General features: G+C 42.9%; 1 protein-coding gene across 1 annotated transcript in view; it reads right to left on the reverse strand.

The window, feature by feature from the left end:
• LOC309334663 (uncharacterized protein) overlaps positions 1-7,716 on the reverse strand; it is a 95,912-nt gene extending 88,196 nt beyond the window's left edge. Inside the window, exon 1 of the mRNA XM_081849176.1 lies at positions 7,545-7,716. The gene's annotated coding sequence lies outside the window, so the exon portion shown is untranslated. The remainder of the gene's footprint in view (positions 1-7,544) is intronic.
• Between the last annotated feature and the right edge of the window lie 3,770 nt (positions 7,717-11,486).

The raw sequence follows: 11,486 nt of genomic DNA on the forward strand, positions 1-11,486 counted from the left end.
CAAGATATCAATAATGTTCCTTGTGTTAGCAAACAAATGTCTGCCTGGGAGAAAGCCTGCCTGGTCCTTATGAATTACTTCATTTAAAACTTTTTAAAGTCTATTTGCTAAAATGTCTGCAAATATTTTTTTTTTTTTTTTTATAATAATTTTTATTGATTTTACAACATAAACAAAAAACAAACAAACATAATGCGACTTCCCCAAACCTCCCCTTCACTGCATCCAAATTTCAGAATTTTTAGCAATTCTTCATCCCATTTTTATATTTAGTTCTCTTTAAAAAGAGTTTCTGCTTTATAAATTTCGATTTATAGCTGTAATTCTTTGTGTCCAATCCCCTGACATCTTAACATTCCGAAATTTTACAACAATTTTTAAGATAGATTTTAAATTTTTTCCAGTCCTCCTCCACTGTCTCTTTCCTCTGGTCACGGATTCTGCCGGTCATCTCTGCCAGTCCCATAAATTCAGTCACCTTGGTCTGCCATTCTTCCAGAGTAGGTAATTCTTTAGTCTTCCAATACTTCGCCAAAAGGATTCTTGCTGCTGTTGTTGCGTACATAAAAAAGGTCCTATCTTTCTTTGGTACCAGTTGGCCGACCATGCCCAGGAGAAAAGCCTCCGGTTTCTTTACAAATGTCCACTTAAGGATTTTCTTAATTTCATTATAGATCATTTCCCAGTAGGCCTTAATCTTTGGGCAGGTCCACCAAAGGTGATAAAAGGTTCCTTCACATTCATTACACTTCCAACAATTGTTATTGGGCAAATGATATATCTTTGCTAGCTTGACTGGGGTCATGTACCACCTATAGATCATTTTCATTAAGTTCTCTTTCAGGGCACTACATGCCGTAAATTTAATACCTGTGGTCCATAACTGCTCCCAGTCAGCAAACATAATATCATGGCCGATATCTTGTGCCCACTTAATCATGGCTGATTTAACCGTTTCATCTTGTGTGTTCCATTTTAGCAGCAGATTATACATTCTAGACAAATTCTTAGTATTGGGTTCTAGCAATTCTGTTTCTAACTTTGACCTCTCCTTCTGAAATCCTAGTTTTCTGTCCTGCTTAAAAGTTTCATTAATCTGGTAATAATGTAACCAATCTCGGACTTTAGGTTTCAATTTCTCAAAACTCTGTAGTTTCAACTTTTCACCATCATATTCTATAATTTCACAATATTTTGGCCAGTCTGTATCCATGTTCAATCTTTTTACCGCCTTAGCTTCCATTGGTGACAGCCACCTGGGGGTTTTACTTTCAAACAAATCTTTATATCGATTCCATACATTATACAGTGCTTTCCTAATAATATGATTTTTAAAATTTCTATGTACCTTTACCTTGTCATACCATAAATATGCATGCCAACCAAAACTATTATCATAACCTTCCAAGTCCAGAATATCTGTATTCTCAAGAAGTAGCCATGGTTTCAGCCAGCAAAAAGCTGCTGCTTCATAATAAAGTTTTAAGTCCGGCAGGGCAAAGCCCCCTCTATCCTTTGCGTCAGTCAAAATCTTAAATTTAATTCTGGGTTTTTTGCCCTGCCAGACAAATTTAGATATATCTTTCTGCCACTTCTTGAAACAGTCCATCTTATCTAAAATTTGCAATGTCTGGAACAAAAACAGCAATCTCGGCAATACATTCATCTTAATTACAGCAATTCGGCCTAACAAGGAAAGTCTCAATCTTGACCATATATCAAAATCTTTCTTCACTTCAGCCCAGCATTTCTCATAATTATCTTTAAATAGGTTCACATTCTTAGATGTTAAATTCACCCCCAGATATTTTACCTTTTTAGTAATTTCCAAACCAGTTTCTCTTTGAAAACTATCTTTTTCCTCCACCGTAAGATTTTTTTCCAACACCTTTGTCTTGTGTTTATTCAATTTAAAACCTGCTACCTGACCAAATATTTCAATAAGTTCCAGAACTCTTTTTGTGCTAGTTTCTGGCTGTTGTAATGTCAAAACTAAGTCGTCTGCAAATGCTCTTAGCTTATAATGTTTAGTTCCGACCTGTATACCTTTAACCAGCTGGTCTCTTCTAATCATATTAAGGAAAACCTCCAGTACCGATATAAACAATAGAGGGGAAATTGGGCATCCCTGTCGTGTCCCTTTCTCTATTGGAATTTCATCCATAACCATACCATTTACAATAAGTTTAGCCTTTTGCTCAGAATAAATTGCACTTATACCATTTTCAAAGTTCTTGCCTACCCCCATTCCTTGGAGATTCCTCTTCATAAAGCTCCAACAAATATTGTCAAAGGCTTTCTCTGCATCCACAAAAATCAAAACAGCTTTTCTATTTATATCAGTTTCCAAAAGTTCTAGAATATCTATAATATTCCTCACATTGTCTGACAATTGCCTGCCTGGTAGAAAGCCTGTTTGGTCCCTGTGAATCTCCTCTGACAAAACTTTTTTGAATCTTTTTGCTAGAATGTCTGCAAAAATTTTATAATCCACATTCAAAAGTGATATAGGGCGGTAATTCTTAACTTGATGTTTCTCAGTTTCTGTCTTTGGTATAAGTGAGATGAATGCTTCCTTCCACGATTCGGGAGCCTTTTTCCCCTCCAAAATTTGATTGCAGACTTCTTTCAGTGGTTGTATTAACCAATCCTTCAATACTTTATAATATCTCGCGGTTAGTCCATCTGGTCCTGGTGATTTTCCCAGCTTCATATCCTGGATGGCACTCTCTATTTCTTGATCTGTAATTTTCTCATTTAAACTCCTTCTGTTGTTTTCAGAGATTTTTGATAGTCCGTATTTTCCAATAAATTCTTCTATCTCCTGTTCATTTTTTGGCCCTTGTTTGTATAATTTCTTAAAGAAGCTTTGAAAACAATTACTTATCTCATTTGGTTTATTAATAGACTTCCCATCTACTTCAAGTGATGTCACTGTATTCAGTTTTTGTCTCTTTTTCAGTTGCCAAGACAGTAGCTTCCCACATTTATCTGCAGATTCAAAGGTCTTTTGTCTCATTTGTTTAATTTTCCATTCTATTTCCTGGTTCATCAATTCCATATATTGTGTTTGATAAAATTTTATTTCTCTTAATATCTCCTGGGATTTAGGCTTAGATCTCAGTTTCTTCTCCCCTTCTTTTATTAGATTCCAAATTTTCTCTTTCTTCTCATTCTGTTTTTTCCTCTTTATTGAATTCTGTTGTATTAGGAAGCCACGCATTGCGTCCCAAATGATTCTTTTTTCTGTGTCTGATCTTAAATTGATCTCGAAGTAGTCTTTAAGTGTTTTTTGGGCCTTTTTGCAAATTTCCTCATCTCCAAAGAGGGTGTCATTCATTCTCCATCTAAAGATTCCAGCTGTTGTCAGTTTCATTTCCATCTTGACAGCATTGTGGTCAGAGCAGGTCTTTGGGCAGATTTCTGTTTTTTTAACCTTTGATGCCAGATTACTAGAAATCCATATTTGATCAATTCTAGTCCATGTCATTTTTGCTTCAGAGAAGAAGGTCCCCTCCCTTTCCAGAGGGTTCCTAGTTCTCCAAATATCAATCAGATCCATAGTGTCAGTCAGGTCAAAAAAAGTCTTTGGTAGTCTTCCATCATTAGATATTGTTTGTCTTTGGGCCTTATCCATATTTGTAGAGACGACTCCATTCATGTCACCCATCATTATAATTTTAAAATCCAAAAAGTCCATTAAAGTCTCATGCAACTTCTTAAAGAATTCAGCCTTCCCCTCATTTGGTGCATAAACTCCAACAATCAATATTTTTTCTCCATGAATTTGGATTTCCACTGCCAGGTATCTTCCTTGATCATCCTTAAAGATCAATTTTGGTTCAAATTTTTCCTTGACATAAATCACAACTCCTCTTTTCTTGACTCTGTCCGATGATATAAATTCTTGTCCTAATCTCTTATTTGTTAAAAGTTTTCTATGTATCCTGGCAATGTGGGTTTCTTGTAAACAGATTACATCTAGATGTTCCTTCTTTAATAAATGAAATACTTGGCCCCTTTTTCGAGGGTGGTTCAAACCATTACAGTTCCAACTGAAGAGTTGCAGAGACATTTTGGTTACTGGGTAGATCTTCCACCGACTGCACCCAGTTGTTGTTCCTCCTCAGTCGGTGCTCGGTTCAGTCCAAAAGATAGATTTGAGATGTCCGGTACTTCCTCCTCACTGACAGTTCCTTTCTGAAGATCCTCTTGATTTCTTTCCAAAAAGATCTCTTTATCCTGGTTTGTTTTTATTTTAATTTTCTTCCCTTTGTAGCTAAAGGACAGCCCTTGTGGAAATTCCCACCTGAATGGGATATTGTTCTTCTTAAGTAGATCAACTAGTTCTTTAAATTGAGATCTAACCTCCAAAAAATATTTAGGAATATCCTTGAAGATTTGAATCTGAGAATTTTTAATGACCAAGGCCTTCTGGAAGTGTAGGTTCAATATTTTGTCTCTTTGTTCCTTTGATCCTAAGGTAATTAAACAATCTCTTGGCTTCTTCCCTTGCTTCCTGCCAATCCGAAAGGCTGAAGTTATCATAAATTCATCTTCCTCTCCATCTAGCTCATCATTCCAGAAGTCTTGAAATTTATCTGTGAGAAATTCCCCAAGCTTGTCCTCTTCCTCTTCTGGAACCAGTCTTAATTTCAGATTCTTACTTTTCCTTTCCAGTTCTAGTAGGGCTAATGCTGAATCATGTTCATGTACTTTTTTTACAATAGGCGCAAACTTTCCTTTGGTTTCTTCAGCAGTGGACCTGGCACTCTCGGCTATTCTCCTTGTTTCCGTGGATTCTTGAACCAAACGGTTTATAGAATCTGTATTAGATGAAATTGTTGTTGTATTCAGGTCTAGTCTTGTTGTCAGTTCCGTCAGTTTCTTAGAGTTCTCTGTAGACTGTTTGGTAAGTTCTGCAGATTGCTTAGTGAGTACTTCTAGTGACTGATTTATTTTAAGCAGGGCCTGTGTCATTGACTCCATTGATGCTGCTGTTATTTTTTCTTGTGCAGCTGCTGCTCCTGATAAGGAGCCTCTTTTTTGAGCTTGTTTTTGAGCCTGCTTTGTTTTACTTCTTGTTGAAATCTCTTCTGGCGGGTTGCTCATAACTCAAGGTCATTCACACAGGAAAGTTGCAAGTGGAAAATCCCACTGGATACACTGTAATATAACTAAAGCCCTCTAGAGGGGGAAATTGTAACCATCCAAAGGCACCCAGAACAAAGAAACAGAAAGTCCAAAGGCAAAAGTCCCATTAAAAGTCTTTAGTTTGTAGCACTTTACTGTTAAAATTGTAATCCACCAAAGTCCCGAGTATGTTTCAAAATAAGTCTTATTTTGTAGCCGCTGTCCTTTGACAGCTCACTTGACAGTTCCTTTTTTCAGGCGATCGCTGCTCCGGCAGCCTGGCCAGAAGTATCGGCAGCAGAGGTTTTTTATTCCTTATCCCTTTCTTTTGCAGGTTAAATTGATTCTGTTTCCTCCCCCCCTTCTCCTGCACAACAGGGGGGAGATCCTTTCGATGTCTGGTTTAATAAGAGTTAAAATGAAAGTCCATTTAAACACAGCTTAGTCTTTTCATTGCTCCGTTAGTCATGCAGTTCCGGGAGGCTGACTTCCTTAATTTTGCCTTCCCGTTTTCAGCCAAATCTTCTAAATTTTAAGTCCCGTTTTACTTTTGCGATCTTACTCACGGGTATTGTTGTTGCCAATCGTTGATTTCAGAAAGGAATCGGCGCTCTCCGTTAATGGCGACGCGGCTTCACTCCGTAAGCTGGGTAGCGATCCTCAGCACCGCGCTCACCCCGATGCCGCTCCGGAGCCTTTAAAAAGGCTCTTTCACGATGCCGGGGGGGCGCGAAGGTGCCCACCGAATCTCCTTGCTCACAGGCTTCAGCGCCTGTGATTTTAGGGGTCCCCCGCTTGCCGTAGCGGGTAAGACCCGAACTTACGGAGCAGTCCTGCCTCGGAGCTCGAGGCTAGGACCGCCATCAAACGCTGGCGCCGACCGGAACAATGTCTGCAAATATTTTGTAATCCACATTTAAAAGGGAGATGGGACGGTAGTTCTTGAGTTGTGTCTTTTCCATTTCCAATTTAGGTATCAATGTGATGAAAGCTTCTTTCCACGATTCCGGCGCCTTCTTCCCCTCCATAATTTCGTTGCCAACCTCCATCAATGGATGTATCAAATAGTCTTTCAGTGTCTTATAGTACTTGGCAGTGAACCCGTCTGGCCCTGGAGATTTGCCCAGTTGCATTTTCTGAATGGCTTGTTCAATCTCTTGTCGTGTTATTTTGCAGTTCAGGATTGATCTATTTTCCTGTGATAGTTTTGGTAATCCATTCTTTATCAAAAATTGCTCTATTTCAACCTCATTTTAATAGCGGCACTGTTTAAATTCTATTCTTTTCCTGCATGCTTATTTCAACATTGTAATGGAACAATTTTAATGATGGGTATTAATCTTTGTGAGAGCTGGACCATAAAAAAGGCTGATCGCCAAAGAATTGATGCTTTTGAATTCTGGTGCTGGAGGAGACTTTTGAGAGTCCCATGGACTGCAAGAAGATCCAACCTATCCATTCTTAAGGAAATCAGCCCTGAGTGCTCACTGGAAGGACAGATCCTGAAGCTGAGGCTCCAATACTTTGGCCACCTCATGAGAAGAGAAGACTCCCTGGAAAAGACCCTGATGTTGGGAAAGATGGAGGGCACAAGGAGAAGGGGATGACAGAGGACAAGATGGTTGGATAGTGTTCTCGAAGAGACCAGCATGCGTCTGACCAAACTGCGGGAGGCAGTGGAAGACAGGAGTGCCTGGTGTGCTCTGGTCCAGGGGGTCACGAAGAGTCAGGCACGACTAAACAACAATTAGTCTTTGTGTAAATGGGGGAATTCCACATTGTAATAATTTTATGATTATGATTATACGGCACGCATCTTCACATAATTCTTCAAAGTGTTCCCAATTTTCCAGATGGGAGGACCTCCTCTCTCAGCATCTGGTGGGGTGGACTCCCCCCCCCAACGTCCTCAAGCCAACTTCAAGGGGCATCAGGAGAGAGAGGAGAGGGAAAGCCCCATTGTGCATTGTGAGGGGGTGGGAATGGTTGGTTGGCCTTCATCTGTCTTGGGAGACCATGGAAGAGAGTGCCTTTGGGAGTGAGATCCAGCTGTTGGAAGGTAACAGCGCCAGCCATGGGTGTGGAGAGCGACAGGAGAGAGACATGTGTTGTTGCATCTGGGACAGAGGAAGTGGTCCAGTTGTGCCGCTGCAGATGCAGAAGGGCTTTTCTTCTCCCTGTGCTCAAAGCCCCCTCCCCAAAAAGGAAGGCAGCATCTGGATCCCAAGGAAGAACAGAGCTGCAGACCTCCTGAGAACTGGCCCCCTCCCTGGCTTGGCATAGAGGACAAAGAGGACCCTCTGCTCCCTGACTTGGGGGTCTCCCCCCACCCTGCATGATCTGAGCAGGGACCCTCATGCCCCCTCCCTGCACCCCTGGGACCCCTGAGGGGAAAGAGAGAGGGGACTCACGGAGGAAGCTTTTGCAAAGGAGAGAAAACAAAGCAGCCTCCTCTCTGCTTGCAGGAAGGGATGTGGGAGGGAAGGATTTGGCATGGAGGAACTTGACCTCCGCTTCACTTCCTGTCCTCTCTAGGAATCCAGCTCTGCTCCTTTTAACCCTTGGCAAGCCGAGGGCACAGACACCACCCCTCCCTCTCCTCAGCCTACAGTTTTCCTGTTTCTGCGCCTGCACTTATGGGCTCCCCTTCCTCCCTCCCTCCCCCCTCTGCCCAAGGAGCCCAAATCTCCATCTCTGCGCTTGTCTTCGGTGGCTGAATGATGGATGCCAACCGCTTGTCGTAGCTACCCGGACCATAGCTGTCAACTTTCAGATTTGGAAATAAGGCATCAGCAGCCTCACCTGTCCCGGGGACAGTCTACGGGATATCTAACAATCCGGGATAGCAGCAGGAAAGGGCGCTGGAATAAGGGAATTTCCCGCAAAAAAAGGGAAGGTTCAGCTATGACCTGGACCGGCAGCTGAGCGCACACCTAATGGTCAGGGGTCCCTTTACCTTTACATGGGGGAGGGCGGTTTACACCCGGACCAGCTTGCTTTGTCACCATTAGAGTAAACACAAGCAGAAGCTGTCCACACTCAGGCCTATGGAAAAGGGGGCTCTTCAGCAGAAAAAGCTGTATACACCTCTTGTAAACAAAACCTGCCCTTTTTCCCTTATGGGGTATCCAAAAGCCTGTATAGCATCCTAGGTTCCCTAGGTCTACTATAGAAATCTGAGTGCCTTGTTTATCTCCTGTCTGGCAGGTTATCTGATAATGCCTTATCCGATTGCCTTTCCTGGTAGTCTGTCACCCTTTGAAATAGTGAATACTCAATTCCTGTAACAAGGAAGGTTTTTTTCACCCCCTCCTTCCTTGCAGAGAAAACATTTGGTCAGCTTGGGAGTCAAGGTGGTTTCATGACTATCTTCCTGTGCTGCTTCAGACATGTGGTTTATTTATGTACGTATTTGCTTGGTACATTTATGTTACGGTAAAATTCCGGGTGCGGAGTTGCCCTGCCACCCAGCTCGTCGGACTGAGTCCGCGGGTCCTAGCGGAAGAAATGAGTTCAGCCGGAGACGGAGCAAGATGCGGAGATCCGAGTTTATTGCGCAACAGGTTCAAGATGAGATTGAACCCCGAGAATGGGGCGACATAAGCTTTTAAAAGTTCCCTCCAAGTCCCAGAATACAGTGCAGAAAACGTCATGAATATATTATGGGAAGGTTGGGTTTCACAGATTACATCATGAATACATTGCAGAAAGGTGGGGTTACATGGATTAGCATTTTGGGAAGGGAGGGGGAGATATGCAGAGCAAGAGATATGCACAGATAAACATAGATAAACGTTTCCTGAGTACAGGTGATGGCAAGACAATGGCGCAGATATGCATCGTCTGCCACCTGGCATTGCCCGAGGAAAGGGTTTGGCAGAGCGATCCGACCGGATTAGGGTCTTCCTGAGTACGTGACCTGTTGCTCAGGAGATTATGGAGGCAAGGGCAGCATCATGGAGTCCAGAGGGAGCCGAGTAGAATGACGTCAAGATGGAGAAAATCGGAGCTTTGGTTGATTTTATATTATTTTCCAAAGTTTTGGTACTTTGCCGGTCAAGTGTATATTGAGTATCAAAAGCGGAAACAAAATGGATACATTGTAACAAGACTTTGACAGTTTTACAAGGTCGCTGGTTTCGGTTCCATTGTTCTCGCAGCGGGGAGCTGTCAACGGCTTGTCAGGAGGTTAAATGAGGCGTGCAAGAGCTCCCTGAGCTAGCTCCTGCAGGGGAATGCATGCTCTTGATTGGCTGAGGCGTGGCCATTATAGTCAATGGAGAATGCAGTTCGATACGGTCTACCCATGTTAAAATAGGGCGAAAGGAAGGTTTAAGAAAGAAGGGCTTATTCCGCCCGTATATAGAAGGGAAGGATATGATTTTATAAGGCCAAGGGGTATAGTGTGGTGCTTGTGCAACAGTGTGGGGGCTGAGGGTTCACGGCAGAGTTGGGCACCGTGGAGGTCATCGCCTCAGGCCTTTCACTAGGAGGAGGAGTGAGGAAAGGTACCCCCCCTCCTTCCGTATCAATTTATGAACATTTATTATATATTTAGGACCTTAAAATTCTTATTACACTCCCCAGATCAAGGGAAGTCATAGTTCTGCTCTGTTCTTCCTTGGTCAGACCACACTTGGAATACTGTGTCCAATTCTGGGCACCACAATTTAAGAAGGATGTTGACAAGCTGGAAGGTGTGCAGAGGAGGGCTACCAAGACGATCACTGGTCTGGAAACCAAGCCTGATGAGGAACGGTTGAAGGAGCTGGGTATATTTGACAGTGGAATGGTCTCCCTCAGAAGGTCATTATGGACAGCCCCACCGCAAGTGCTTAGAGTTGCTGGGAGACCCTTTCTCACCAGTCCCCTCCACCCTGTAAAGAAGGAGGGGTTGCTAAACCACTCAAGGTGGGGACGTCTCCTAGCAACTCTCAGGACCCTCAACAAACTATGCTTCCCAGGATTCTTTGGAGGAAGCCAGGACTCCTTAAAGTGGCCTGATCCTGTTTGCATATGCAGCACAGGTGTGGTCTGGGGCATGTGTTGTCTTTTTCCTTTCTTTTCGGAATAACATTGGGGGGGGGTTATTAAAAAGGATTGTAGGAATAATGAAAGATACAGATAAATAGACTTGAGTCTTTTCATGCCATTTGTATCACAAAAATAGCAGGAGGATCTACGACATATAGTTCATTATTGCTGGTCGCTGTATGAGTTCTTGGTTGGTGAATTAAACAGAAGCAGAAAAAATGGAGACAGGACAGAACAGAGTTTACAGAACAGCCCACATTGCATAGCCAAATGGCTAGTCAGGAGTCCTTGTGGGTGTGTTCCTGTGTCCAAGGCGTTGGAGTAGAGGGGAAAGTGCCTGGTTCATCTCTGTGGGGAGAGGGAATTCCCCAGCGGAGGATCCGGCGCCAGGATGCCCTCACTTCACCCCAAACTCTGAGATTGGGGAAACTACCAAGAGGGCCCCCTCTGCCAACCTGAACACGCAAGAGGGTTCCTGAACACCCAGGAAGGTCTGTAGGGAATCACAGGATCTGTGAGGTGGAAGTCATTGGCCAAGGTGTTGAATTCAGGCTTTTCTCTGTGGCAAGGTTACATCTAGGATTCACTGGCTGCTGTTCTTCAGCAAGAGTTTGCTTCAGCCAAATCCAGTTCACATCTGCACACATCCAACACAAGGTAGGAGGTTTGGATGGAACTGAGAGCAACACGAGTCACCCCAGTAGCAGTGTCTGAGTCCTTTTTCCATGCCATGTGGAAAGAGCACCAGATCTTGACCAGGGGGACATTTTTGTCAATGTCTGACACTTTTCCCGCAAGCTGCTCAAGAAAGTTTTTATGGTTTTCTTTTTATCATTGTTGATCTGCAGTGTTGAGGGTCATGGGCCCAGTGACTAGTGATTCAGACTCAAGTGCCTTCAAATAGGCAGGCCATGAGGAGGACCTCCCGAACAAGGGTCTATGGATGCTTTCTTCTTCTTTTTCCTCCTCTTCGTTAATGTGTTTACTTTTAAGTACAGTGGTACCTCGGGTTACAAACACTCTGCTAACCCAGAAGTAATACCTCGGGTTGAGAACTTTACCTCAGGATGAGAACGGAAATTGTGTGGTGGCAGCAGCGGGAGGCCCCATTAGCAAAAGCGCACCTCAGGTTAAGAACAGTTTCAGGTTAAGAACAGACCTCCGGAACGAATTAAGTTCGTAACCCGAGGTACTACTGTAGTTCTAAAACTTTTCTGATATTGTTCTATGTGCTTTATAGCTGTAAACCACTGTGGTATGTGTTGTGATGTGGGGTTTGTGATTTCAGCTCTCTTGACATCATATGCTGGAGACAGTTC

The sequence above is a fragment of the Podarcis erhardii genome (assembly GCF_964252035.2).
Source record: "Podarcis erhardii genome assembly, chromosome: 2".
NCBI lineage: Eukaryota > Metazoa > Chordata > Lepidosauria > Squamata > Lacertidae > Podarcis > Podarcis erhardii.